Genomic DNA, 13,266 nt, shown 5'->3' with positions numbered 1-13,266 from the left:
CGCGATCAGATCAGCAGGGCTCTCTTGTCCAGGATACAACTGCCCGCTAGTTCTTGGGCGCCCCTTGGTATAGCGCAGTGGCCCTTTGATGTCCGGACCCTCGCAGGCGGAGATCTCATGCCTCGGGGCTGGTCGTCAGAGAGTTCCGTCGGCTGGCCCTTTGATCCTCTTGAAGATGCGTCCCGGGATTCCCAGACGCCCAGCAGGGTCTGGAGCCAGCTCTCAAGGAGGCCAGAGGTGTTATTGAAACCAGCCCACGGGGGGAAGGCCAGAGGTGTGAGAGAAACCAGTCCCCCAGGGGAGGCCAGAGGTGCAATCGAAACTCTTTGGTCCCATCTCACTCAGAAAGCCCGTTACCCCCCAGCCGGGCCTGGCGCGACTGCAGGCTAAGTTTCGCTGGGACCGGGGTCGGGCGAGGCTATGGAGTCAGGGACCTCGGGAAGGGTAATGGCGGCCGGTGGCCCTGTGGGGTGATGCAGGTTCAGGGTGCCCGGTACCGGGAGGAGCATGCAGGGATCGTCGTCCGTTGGTAGGTGTCGTGTAGGGAGCGGGACGGACAGAGAACGGGAGGACCAGGGGTTTCGGGTTGCAGGGCTGGGCTAAAGGGACACTGAGGAACGGGGGGAACCACGCCACGAGGCCAGGTCCAACACGTGTCCCCCCAGCTGAAAGGCAGAGAGAACTACCCATCCCCTTGAGGGTTCTCTTCACTGAGGCAGAAGAACCGGGACAGGCCGTCCGCGTTGGCGTGGTCAGCACCATGACGGTGCTCAACAGTGAAATCCATCCCCTGGAGGGAGATGGACCAGCGTAGCAGTTTGGGGTTCTCTCCTCTCATTTGCATTAGCAACCGGAGGGGCCGATGGTCGGTTTGGACCCGGAAGTGATGGAGCGGTAATTTCTTCTGGTAATTTCTCAATGCAAAACCCTCATGCTATCTCTAATTTACCGCTCAAAAGGTGTTGGGCCCTTCACACCATGTAATACCTTCTGGAGACTTTAAATAAAGATGAACAGTCAAAAATGCAATTATCATTTTAAGCCAATAAAGAGAGTTGTTGAGTATTTAAAGGGTTTTATTTTCTAGTCAAAAGTTAATTTTCTCTGACCCTTTATTCATTAATAAAATATCAATCAGGTTACAGAATTTGGAAAACAGGAAAAATAGCATTAATACAGAGCACATTACAGTCTGCATATAGGCATAACATGTAGGAATGTGGCGCAAAATGTCATTCAAAATTCTTAAAGAGTTTCTAAGAAAAATATAGTCCTGCAAGGCTAATCAAAAATCAAATAGTTTGCAAAAATCTCCCATTAAGAGAAATAAATGCATAAGACAAATAAATCATTTCAGACCTAATTAATTTGTCTAAGCATAACTGAAAATTAGCATCTAATTCTATTTAATCTGCTGTTCTTCTGCATCTGTCTGTGTCTAAAGAGCAAGCAGGGAGTGAGATAGCCCGCCCTTCACAAGACCTCAAAGGAATGTGGCCAAGATATGGCGTGGAAGCAAGAAACCTCCCCCTGATTCTCCTCGGACGCAAACCCTCAGCAATCTCCCGGGACGTTTCTCGTACCTAACCCATAGAAGCCTAAGCCAAAATGAGCAAGAAGCCAGCTGAGCTGAGAAAGCCCGCCCCTGTCAGTTTTTATACACAAAATTTTGGCAGACTACTCAAAATGTTGCATTTCAGGAAAACCTGTATGTTGATTGGTCAATCATGATGGCATGAGTTTGCACTTTCCTGACGCATTAAAAAAAAAACAGTTTTAACAAAAGAAGCATACATGAATAATACATTTATAAACATTTGCAACATTTACTAGGGAAAATGTTTCATCCTTCCTTTTCTCAGCGCAGTAGGACGGATACTTTAGTTAGCTGGCACATTGGCACAATCAGAAGAATGTACAGTTCAAGCTGTCCTTCACTTCTTGGCATGAGGAAAGCTGCCACAGTCTGCGCATGCTCCCTTCTCATTCAAAGCAAGCCATAGCTTTTGATGGTTTCACAGGCAGCCATTTAATGGTAGGCCCGAAAATAAAATAAACACAAAGATAATATTAGTTTCATGTAAATCAGCACATTATGTTTCCAAACTCCATATTAATACTCATTATAAATGTTTTCCTAGCCAAGCTACTAGTGTAAAGCAGCTTTTCTATTATTTATGACAACATGTAAAATAAATGTGCAATGTGCAACAAAGAAAAAGAGGTGTTATTAACTGAAAATATTTATCAAAATATGCAACAAGTCAAAGTCTCTTTAGACAGAAATAGTGGATTTAGATTACATGGGATGCGCTGGGAAGAGAGAAACACATTCTATTAATCTTCAAAGCTAAAAAGGCCACTTTTCTCTACATTGCAAAAACACATGTTAATTCAGCAAAAGCATGTCAGACTGATTTGGCCTAACTTTCATATTTTTCAAGTTCCATGTTTATAACTTGCACCAAAAGGTGCGTGGCAATTTAAATGCAGTCTGTCTGAAGCACAACAATAAAACAATGCCTGACTGCAGAGGAAATCTGCTCCATCAATCCACCCTTCTGATAATTCAAATCATAATACAATGATTTATAATTAATCACACATTTCATTTTCAAAAGTGACTTTTTTTTTTTTTTTTTTTTTTTTAATTGCAAAAGCTGAGCATATAACAATTTTACATCTATTTCTAAGGCAAACACAAGTCTATCTGTAATCAGATCATATATAGCCAAGCTCAAATGTTTTAGTGCAGAGTTCTGTAAGTAGCTTCTTGAAACAGTTAGTCTTCTTTAAAATAAGTAACTAAAATAATAAAAAAGGAATTCAACAGGACAGTTTCAGCATTTCTTTTCTCTTTGTCATCAGCTTGCCATCAGAATGGCTCATTGGCATTCTGTACCTTTTTCAATGCAAATTAGACTACTTAGGTGCTGAGAAACTCTGACAGAGCACCATCAATCTCTTGCACTTTTTCAACCAATGCCTTTCACTCTTATCTTCACTTTGATCAGATTCAGATGATTCACCACTTCATCTCTCCGACCAAAGCCGTTGCACCATCCATTATGCAGATCTTGTGTAGCAGCTGCAATCTGGTGAGAAACTGCACACTGTACATCAACCTGACCTACACAGCCATGGCTAGTGTTCTCCTCAGTGTTTTCCACAAGTGCATTTGCATATGCATTTTCAAGCCACTTTGGTGTTGGTGAGACACCGTCTTTGGCAAAAGGTAACTCAGTGCTGCCATTGTGTTGCTTTATTATGCTTGACATTTCAGGCAGATAGCTACAATCCATTCCTTGTCCAATCTGTTGTTCTGCACTCATTATCTTTGAGACCACCTTATGATCTGATTTCAGAGAAACCGGCAATCTATACCTGGGCATCAGTCTTTGCAATAACACTTTTGCCACTATGCAGTTGTCACTTTTCTCAAAAACAGTTCTGATACAACCCTGTTGTGCTGCTTCAAAAACATTTTCTTGAGCCTCTTTTAATTCACCTGTGAAGATTCCATAGAATGTACATGCTAACAGAACACACATTTGTGCAACTGAATTAGCATTTCTCTCTCCCATGACAACAGTGACTCTCATTTGAGCAGATATACTGCATGTTATGGTAAGGGCAATCAATTTCGAATTTTGGACTGGGGCAACTACTGAGAGCCATGAAGCTTTGACAACATAATGCATAAGGAGCACAGCATGTGCTGTTTTTAATGTGTCACCTTTCAAACATGGGCCATCTACAAAATGGACATTGTTGGGCTGACTCAGACATTCATCATTAAAGTCTGATTTTGGCTTTATGCATATTTTCATGATATTTAGACACTCATATTCAGTTTCATCACAATCCAATTCATTTGCTGACATTTTTGTGAAGTTAGGGACAAAGGTCATTGGGCAATACATCACAGACCTTTGAACACAGTCATCTTTTTGAATAGGCAATGAGAGAGTGCAGCCCTCCCTCTCACTGCAAATTGGTGTATTTTCTTTTAAATAAACTTTCATTCCTAGTGCTGGGGCGCAACATTCTTTCTCTTTCAACTCTAGGAATGCTTTTGTGCAATTGTTGTCCAATGGAAGCGGATCAGACACATCTTTGTGTGTCAGCCTCAGTAAAGGCTTAGCCACTAGGGAAAGGTTTAGTAACCACTCTCTACAGCAGCTAACCATTCCCAAAAATTTCCTGACTTCTTTCTGAATTTGAGGTGGATTCATCTTGGAAATTATTTCCACCTTCTCTGGTGACCCCTTTCTACCTCCCTTTCCAATTTTGTGTCCCAGGTATTCGTCTTCTTTTTGACAGTACACCTTACTATTCTCATGCATTGGCACTGTTACATGGACTTTGCAAAAATCAATAAAAGTAAGCCATTCTTCAGCACATGGAATGTGAAAAAATATATTGGCTGGATTCGGTACCACAGGACAACATGGAAAAAATATGCTTTTAATCTCCTGCACTATTCTGTTCTTTTCATTTATTTTCTGTGAGCCTGTGATCAGAAAGTTACACAAACTTCCAATCAAGTCCATCAAAAATCCTTTTATTGGTAAAATTCCTGCAACTGATGGTGTACCTGAATACATGTCATCTGGTTCTAATTTTAATAAGACATGTTCTGCACATTTTATTAATCTGGCATCCTTCTCTGTGAACTCTCTTATTTCTGTGTTTATTCTTTTTTCAAAATCAGAAGGTAAATTTTCAACTGTCTTTTCTGAAAATAATGCTACAGCTGTTTCTTGTTGGGCCATTTTAAAATGCACATCCTCATCAGGAATCTGAAAAATAACATTATCTGATGTACAGTAATCTGTGCTGTTTAATTTGCAAAAAAATTGTTTTTCTGCTAGGCCTGAATCACAGACAACAGTTTTGCAATCTTCCTCAAATGGGCCTAATTTTGGTTCAAATTCTTCTAAAACTGGGTTTATAATTTCTTTCCTTAAAACTCTTGAAATTAAGTCTGGACTTTCCACTGCCTCCACAATGCACTTGGTAAATTCTGAATTGTGAGGGTTAAAACTCTCATTTTCAAACACAGCAACCTGTTGGACTGGGTTCTGATTTTGCCTCTGGAAATAATTCACATTTGCTCTGGTCACCTTATTTAAATTGATTTGAGCTTTTTCCATATTTTGTGAGACCATCTTTGCTTGGAAAATTCCTGCCATAGGTACCTGTTTCTGAACTGACATTTGCATTTGCTTAGCTTGCATATTTTGCATCTGCATGTCTCCATGTTTTTGTGCATCATGTTTAAATTTATTTTTCTTCTTCCAATGCTCAAATCTGCTATAAAGATGGCAAAAGTACACATTTTCCAGCAGTACAACATCCATACCTGAATTTTCACAAACCAAACCAACTTTACTTCCATCCTGTGTTCTTTTAATCTGTACCCAATCAACATCCTTTACTGGCACTCCACCCTTCAGGAAAATAATCACTGCTATATTTTCCTCCATAACAACAGAAAATGATGGTGCATTCATGCAAACCCTTTTCATTGTCTCTTCACCTGGCCCTTGAACAACATTAGATTCAAACCACAATTCATTCTGCATGGCAATGTAAAAGAACATTTCCAAAATATTGCACAGCTCTTTTAAAATCTCAACAAATCCATCAACATTTGGGTACCACAACATAATTCTGTCTCTCAATTGTGGGATTGTTTTCAGAAATGCTGCAAGTTCACTTTTATTCTGTGGCATAGGAACATGCACTTCTCCCACCATTTCTCTCAATGAGTAAGCAAAATCTTCTCCCTCATTCTGCTTATTATTTTTCTCAATTAAATCTGGTGGCTTCTTTTCCTTATCCAGTTTCCTAGCTAGGTCTGGTGGTTTCTTTTTCTTCTCATGTTTTCTTTCCCATTTGTCTCCTAATTTCTCAAACCCATTGCATTTAAAAATATACTTTATTTCAGCAATGTGCAATTGCATTCCTGAAGAACACATTTTCTCATTTGCTTCATCATCCATATGTACCCTAAAACTTTTCTGAAATGGGAAACTTCCTGAAACATCAATTTCATATTTTTGAGACAAATCTGTCAGGTCATTATGGGTAGTTAATGCACATGCAACTGTTTCCTTACTCAGGGAAATTAATTCTTTTTCCTGACACTTGTTCACATTTTCATTATTTAAACAGCATGGACTGTTATTTTTTCCATGTTCTAGTGCTGAATTTAAAACACTAAGCTGTCTCTCTTTTTCGGTGCCTGTGTTAATATGTTCTCCCATGTTTTCAATATTTTTAATCACTGCTGCTTCCTCTAAGCAGGTTTGAAAAATAACATTTTCAATTACATTTATTTTATTTGGGGCTGCAGATGTTGTAAATACCATGTTTCCCTCACCTTTCAGTGCTTGGGGTAATTTCTGTTCAATAATCTGTGTATTCTGAGTTTCTGAAATAAACTCTGCCATAATCACTCCTTCTGCAGCTCTTTGAACCTTTTCAGTAGGGACCATATTAGTTGGGACAGTCATAATTTTTCTATGCATTATCTGTGCATCTGCAGTTAGCAATTCTTGGACTGAATCAGGCACATTTGAAGCAGTAACATCTGGAGCTATCACTGTAAGTGCTGAATCAACAGGTAATGGGTCAATATAAAATGTCTGCAAAGTTTTCTCAATCTGTGTTTTTCTCTGCTCAACAGAAGCAGTAGCCACTGTAGTGCTTACCAGTACACTATTTTCAGTATTTTTAATGGGAACCACATAAAGTGGTGAACACTCAGTTAACAATGCATCCATTATTTTATCCCCTGAATCATTATTTATTTGAAGCTCTTTATCATCATTAATTCTCTTCTCCTGTATTTGGTGCTTTACCTTTTTATCCTCACTTGCTTTCTCTCTTGCTACCTTTTCCCATATGCTTAAGGCCTCAAATTGTGCAGCTTTAGATGGTGTCTTTATTTCACATAACACTTCCCTTAATTTGTCAATAATTTGCAATTCAAAAGTACCATCTTTTGGAAACCTCAAAGCACCCTCTTTTTCAGTAATCTTGCACCATTGGTGAACCCACATACATGTATTTTGTCCCAAATTGGTAGACATAAAATGCACAGGTGTTCCTTCAGGAGCATCACCAATGAAAAACGAATTTTTCACTTTACCTCCTAACAGCTTCCTTAAGCCTTCAAACAATTTCATTTTTGCAATAGTTCAATGCAATTTCTTTTCTCCAAAGCTGTCAATCTCAATTTTAGTCAGTTTTACTCCTACTACTGACCCTCCACAAAATCTTACTGCAATATTTCTCTGAATCAATAACTCTGTTAGTAACAACATAAATACATTCGCTACTCTGTCTGTTGTGCTAAATAAAGGATAGATTTATATTCACTGCGAGTAACACATTCCGCTTACCCTTCACAAAGTAAGACTTTCCGTTTACTCTTCAAACACTACAGGTAAATCCCTTCCGCTTACCTGTCACACAAGCTCAGAAGAACCTGCTACTCCTTTGGACTTATCCTTCAGGATATATCTTAGTCCAAAGTTTCACCAGCGAACTCTTTGCTATAAATCACTCACACAGAAAATAGTCCCTAATTTAGCACTGCCAGCCCTACCTAGCTTCTCAGTGCTATTCCAACAGACGAGTAACCTCAGTGCAGTGTGGCTTCCATTTACCACCCGCTATTCCTTCCCGGGATTCCACAGGTGTGCATACCTGCGTGTTCAGACAACATGGAACACAACACTAACTTAACATAAAGAGTTAAAACATGTAATCAATAACCAAAAAATTATGTCCTATGAAATTACCAATATAATCAATAACACCATCAATTCAAAATGAGCAAAATGTCACCAACAGTAAAAATCCTTACTATTTTCAACACTTTAAAAAAAACATGCATTAAAAAAACATGCTAGCATATTAACAACATTTCACAACCCTATTTATACTCACACCACTTTTTGCATCACCTTTCAGTACTGCTTTGCCAGTCTTCAGGTTTTGAGCATTGGAGTCAGGAATCAGGACTTGGACATTTATCTAACTTGGGCAATTATTTTACTTCCCTCTTCAGGTCAATGATCCATTAGTTGAGTAGTTGATGGTGAAATCAATAATCATTAATCACCAAACTAATCAATAATGACCATCCTCTGATTACCAAAAACTGATGGAGCGGTAATTTCTTCTGGTAATTTCTCAATGCAAAACCCTCATGCTATCTCTAATTTACCGCTCAAAAGGTGTTGGGCCCTTCACACCATGTAATACCTTCTGGAGACTTTAAATAAAGATGAACAGTCAAAAATGCAATTATCATTTTAAGCCAATAAAGAGAGTTGTTGAGTATTTAAAGGGTTTTATTTTCTAGTCAAAAGTTAATTTTCTCTGACCCTTTATTCATTAATAAAATATCAATCAGGTTACAGAATTTGGAAAACAGGAAAAATAGCATTAATACAGAGCACATTACAGTCTGCATATAGGCATAACATGTAGGAATGTGGCGCAAAATGTCATTCAAAATTCTTAAAGAGTTTCTAAGAAAAATATAGTCCTGCAAGGCTAATCAAAAATCAAATAGTTTGCAAAAATCTCCCATTAAGAGAAATAAATGCATAAGACAAATAAATCATTTCAGACCTAATTAATTTGTCTAAGCATAACTGAAAATTAGCATCTAATTCTATTTAATCTGCTGTTCTTCTGCATCTGTCTGTGTCTAAAGAGCAAGCAGGGAGTGAGATAGCCCGCCCTTCACAAGACCTCAAAGGAATGTGGCCAAGATATGGCGTGGAAGCAAGAAACCTCCCCCTGATTCTCCTCGGACGCAAACCCTCAGCAATCTCCCGGGACGTTTCTCGTACCTAACCCATAGAAGCCTAAGCCAAAATGAGCAAGAAGCCAGCTGAGCTGAGAAAGCCCGCCCCTGTCAGTTTTTATACACAAAATTTTGGCAGACTACTCAAAATGTTGCATTTCAGGAAAACCTGTATGTTGATTGGTCAATCATGATGGCATGAGTTTGCACTTTCCTGACGCATTAAAAAAAAAACAGTTTTAACAAAAGAAGCATACATGAATAATACATTTATAAACATTTGCAACATTTACTAGGGAAAATGTTTCATCCTTCCTTTTCTCAGCGCAGTAGGACGGATACTTTAGTTAGCTGGCACATTGGCACAATCAGAAGAATGTACAGTTCAAGCTGTCCTTCACTTCTTGGCATGAGGAAAGCTGCCACAGTCTGCGCATGCTCCCTTCTCATTCAAAGCAAGCCATAGCTTTTGATGGTTTCACAGGCAGCCATTTAATGGTAGGCCCGAAAATAAAATAAACACAAAGATAATATTAGTTTCATGTAAATCAGCACATTATGTTTCCAAACTCCATATTAATACTCATTATAAATGTTTTCCTAGCCAAGCTACTAGTGTAAAGCAGCTTTTCTATTATTTATGACAACATGTAAAATAAATGTGCAATGTGCAACAAAGAAAAAGAGGTGTTATTAACTGAAAATATTTATCAAAATATGCAACAAGTCAAAGTCTCTTTAGACAGAAATAGTGGATTTAGATTACATGGGATGCGCTGGGAAGAGAGAAACACATTCTATTAATCTTCAAAGCTAAAAAGGCCACTTTTCTCTACATTGCAAAAACACATGTTAATTCAGCAAAAGCATGTCAGACTGATTTGGCCTAACTTTCATATTTTTCAAGTTCCATGTTTATAACTTGCACCAAAAGGTGCGTGGCAATTTAAATGCAGTCTGTCTGAAGCACAACAATAAAACAATGCCTGACTGCAGAGGAAATCTGCTCCATCAGAAGTAAGTACCGTACAGGTAGGACCTCAACTTCTTCAGGGCCCAAACTACCGCGAAGGCCTCCCGCTCGATGGTGCTCCACCTTTGCTCTCGAGGGAGTAACCTCCGGCTAATGAATGCCACAGGCTGGTCTAGGCCCTTATCATTCATCTGAGACAGGACCGCTCCGATGCCATGCTCGGAGGCGTCCGTCTGGACTACGAACTCTCGGGAGTAGTCGGGGGCCTGCAGTACTGGGGCGGTACACATGGCGACTTTCAATGCTTCAAACGCCTTCTGGCAGGCGGGGGTCCAGCTAACTCTCTTCGGCTGCTTTTTGGAGGTCAATTCTGTGAGGGGGACTACGATGCTGCCATACCCCTTTATGAATCTTCGATAGTACCCCGTGAGCCCTAGGAAAGCCCGTACTTCCGTCTGGGTCGTAGGGGCCTCCCAGGCAACGATTGCATCGATCTTGGGTTGGAGGGGGGCCACTACGCCGCTCCCGACCTGGTGCCCCAGGTAGACCACGGACCCTTGTCCGATCTGACATTTGCTGGCTTTGATGGTGAGGCCTGCTCGGCGCAGGGCCATCAACACCTCCCAGAGGTGTTGTAGGTGTTCAGTCCAGTGGGAGCTGAACACTGCGATATCATCGAGATATGCGGCGCTGAATTCCTCCAACACAGCCAGTACCTGGTTAACCAGCCTCTGGAAGGTGGCGGGGGCATTTTTCATTCCAAAGGGCATCACCCGGAAGTGGTAGTGGAGAAAGCGGATCTTTCCCTAGCTCCCTCCGTGTGTCAGGGTCTACATTGGCGCCTGCATGACAAAACCTGGTACAATCGCCTTCAAAAAACTACGTTTCCCAGAAGCCTCGGCTGAGGCTTTATCAGGAAGTAAGACACGCTTCCTGTTGCGTGTTATTCCAGCGTTTGGTGCTACGCGAGAGGGAAGCCTTCTCTCGCTGTTCCGTATGGTCTTCGAGGATTCCCCTGCGTGAAGGATCTCGTGCAGGTAGGAGAGGATCTCTGTTCTGTTTTTCCCCGTCATTGAGCGGAGCGCGGTGGCGGCTGCTACGCGTTGCCGTCTCGCTCGTCGCGTGCAGTGAAGGAACTGCGCGCGTTATTGTTTTGATTTGTGATTGCCATTTGTGCGGAGCGTAGTGGTTCCCAGCCACACGTTACCGTGTTGATCTGGACTGGGTGTACTTTACAAGTCGCTATTGGCAAGTCTAGGCCACTGAGGCTTCAGGGGTGCACGGTGGTGTTTCTCGCTGCGTGTCACCAGTACAAGCTGCTTGTGATTATTTTTGTCTTTGAACCCTTTCTGGATTCAACTTGCTATGGAGCACTGTGACATTCTCTGCTGGGTGTTTCCGTGAGGACAGTATTTACTTCAACTAGAAGGTTGTGTTCCAATAGTATTTATCCGTGGATAGTACTATCAACAACTGCCATTATTTCTTTTGGATTCCTTTATTTCATATCTGTGGATAACTGACTGTGTGGTATTCTACAGGATCTGGCAGAGCGGAATGCTGTGGTTCTTGCTTCCCACGCATTGCCGTGTTCTGCGTTTCTCTTGTCTGTGCTGCCGCCTCTTTTGTCCTCATCAGTCCTCCTTGTTGAATGAGATAGTGGAATGCTATCCCAGGAACCCCTTGTTTAGAGCTTGTTGCTTCTTGTAGAAGGTATGAGAGCTATAGCATACTAGGTACATTTGTTCTGGTTGCGTCTGTGATTCCTGGTCTCACTGTATTTATATATTATATAGGACGAGAGTACCCAAAGAGGGATAACAGAAATACTTTCCAGAACTCCTGTTTTATATCCACAGGTATACAGTTTACATATGTCTAATATATGAGTAGTCAGATCATAGAAAGGAACAGTATTCTTATATTTGTGCCTTTTGTCGTTTCAGATATTCCCTTCCCCTGCAGACCCCTCCCTTACCTTCCCTGTTTATTATTTTGTATTTACCCCTCGCCTAATGGCTCAAATCCTCTGTTAACTTATACTCAGAGGGTTTGTGACGTTTGGAGGTGGGCTGTATGATCTTCATCCGGATCCTGTGGAGCGTACCTGACACCGTGAGTGCAATTTGCCAGTACCCGCAGGTCCTGTCGAAGGTGCTGAGATAGTGAGCAGACCCTAGGCGGTCAATGAGCTCATCTGCTCGGGGAATGGGGTGTGCGTCGGTTCTGGTGACATCGTTGAACCCGCGGTAGTCCACACAGAACCTCAGCTCGGGAACAGCGCGGGGAGCGGCCGCCTTCGGAACCAGAACCACGGGGCTGGCCCATGGACTGTCAGAGGCCTCGACCACTCCCAGGGCTAGCATCTTAGAGACTTCGGCCTTGATGCAGGCCCGAACTCGGTCAGGGACGCGGTAGGCTCGGTGCCGTACCGGAGGGCTGTTCCCGCTGTCCACATCGTGGACGCACCATCCGGTGACGCCGGGTATGAGGGAGAAGAGGTCAGAGAACTGTCCCAGCAACTGGCGACAGTCTTCGCGCTGCTCGGGGTTGAGGGAGGAGGAGAGACTCACTCCCTCTACGGAGCCATCTTTTTCTTTCGCACACTGGAGATCGGGGAGAGGCTCCGTGTCCTTTTCCGCTCCGTCGTGGGTGGCGAGGATCAAACTCAACTCGGACCGAACGCAGTGGGGTTTGAGGCGGTTCACATGGAAGACCCTCAAGGGGTTCCTGGGAGACTGCACATCTATGAGATAGGTGACTTGGCTCTTGCGCTCCACCACTTTGAAGGGCCCGGTCCACTTGTCCTGAAGGGCACAAGGTTCCACCGGGGCCATCACCCAAACCTGCTGGCCGGGCTGAAACTCGACCAGAGTGGCATTCTGGTCATACCAACGTTTCATTTCTTCTTGGCTTGCCTCGAAGTTTACCTCGGCAAGCTCCCGGAACTTTCGAGTCTGGTTCCGGAGGGCCAGAATGTATCGAAACACATCTGGGGGTGGATCCTGGGGTGCCGCTTTCCAACCTTCCTTGACCAGGCTGAGGGGTCCCCGGACGGGGTGTCCGTAGAGCAGCTCGAATGGGCTGAACCCCAAGGATTTCTGGGGGACTTCCCAGGAGGCAGGGTAGGAGGATGTCCCACTTGCGCCTCAGGGGCTCCTCGAGACCCATGATCATTCCCTTGAGGGTACGGTTGAATTGCTCAAGCAGGCCGTTACCTTGAGTGTGATATGGAGTGGTGAACTTGTACGTCATCCCACACTGTTGCCACAGGGACTTCATGTATTTGGAGATAAAGTTTGTTCCTCGGTCGCTCACCACTTCTCGCGGGAATCCCACCCGAGAGAATATCCCCATGAGGGCCCGTCCCACTACGGGGGCCGTCACCGTCCGGAGGGGGGTGGCTTCGGGGTACCGGGTAGCATGATCTACCAAGACAAGGATGAACCGGTGGCCTAAGGAG

The sequence above is a fragment of the Lissotriton vulgaris genome, chromosome 12, assembly GCF_964263255.1.
Source record: "Lissotriton vulgaris chromosome 12, aLisVul1.2, whole genome shotgun sequence".
Lineage (NCBI taxonomy): Eukaryota > Metazoa > Chordata > Amphibia > Caudata > Salamandridae > Lissotriton > Lissotriton vulgaris.
Note: the sequence above shows the minus strand (reverse complement) of the source record.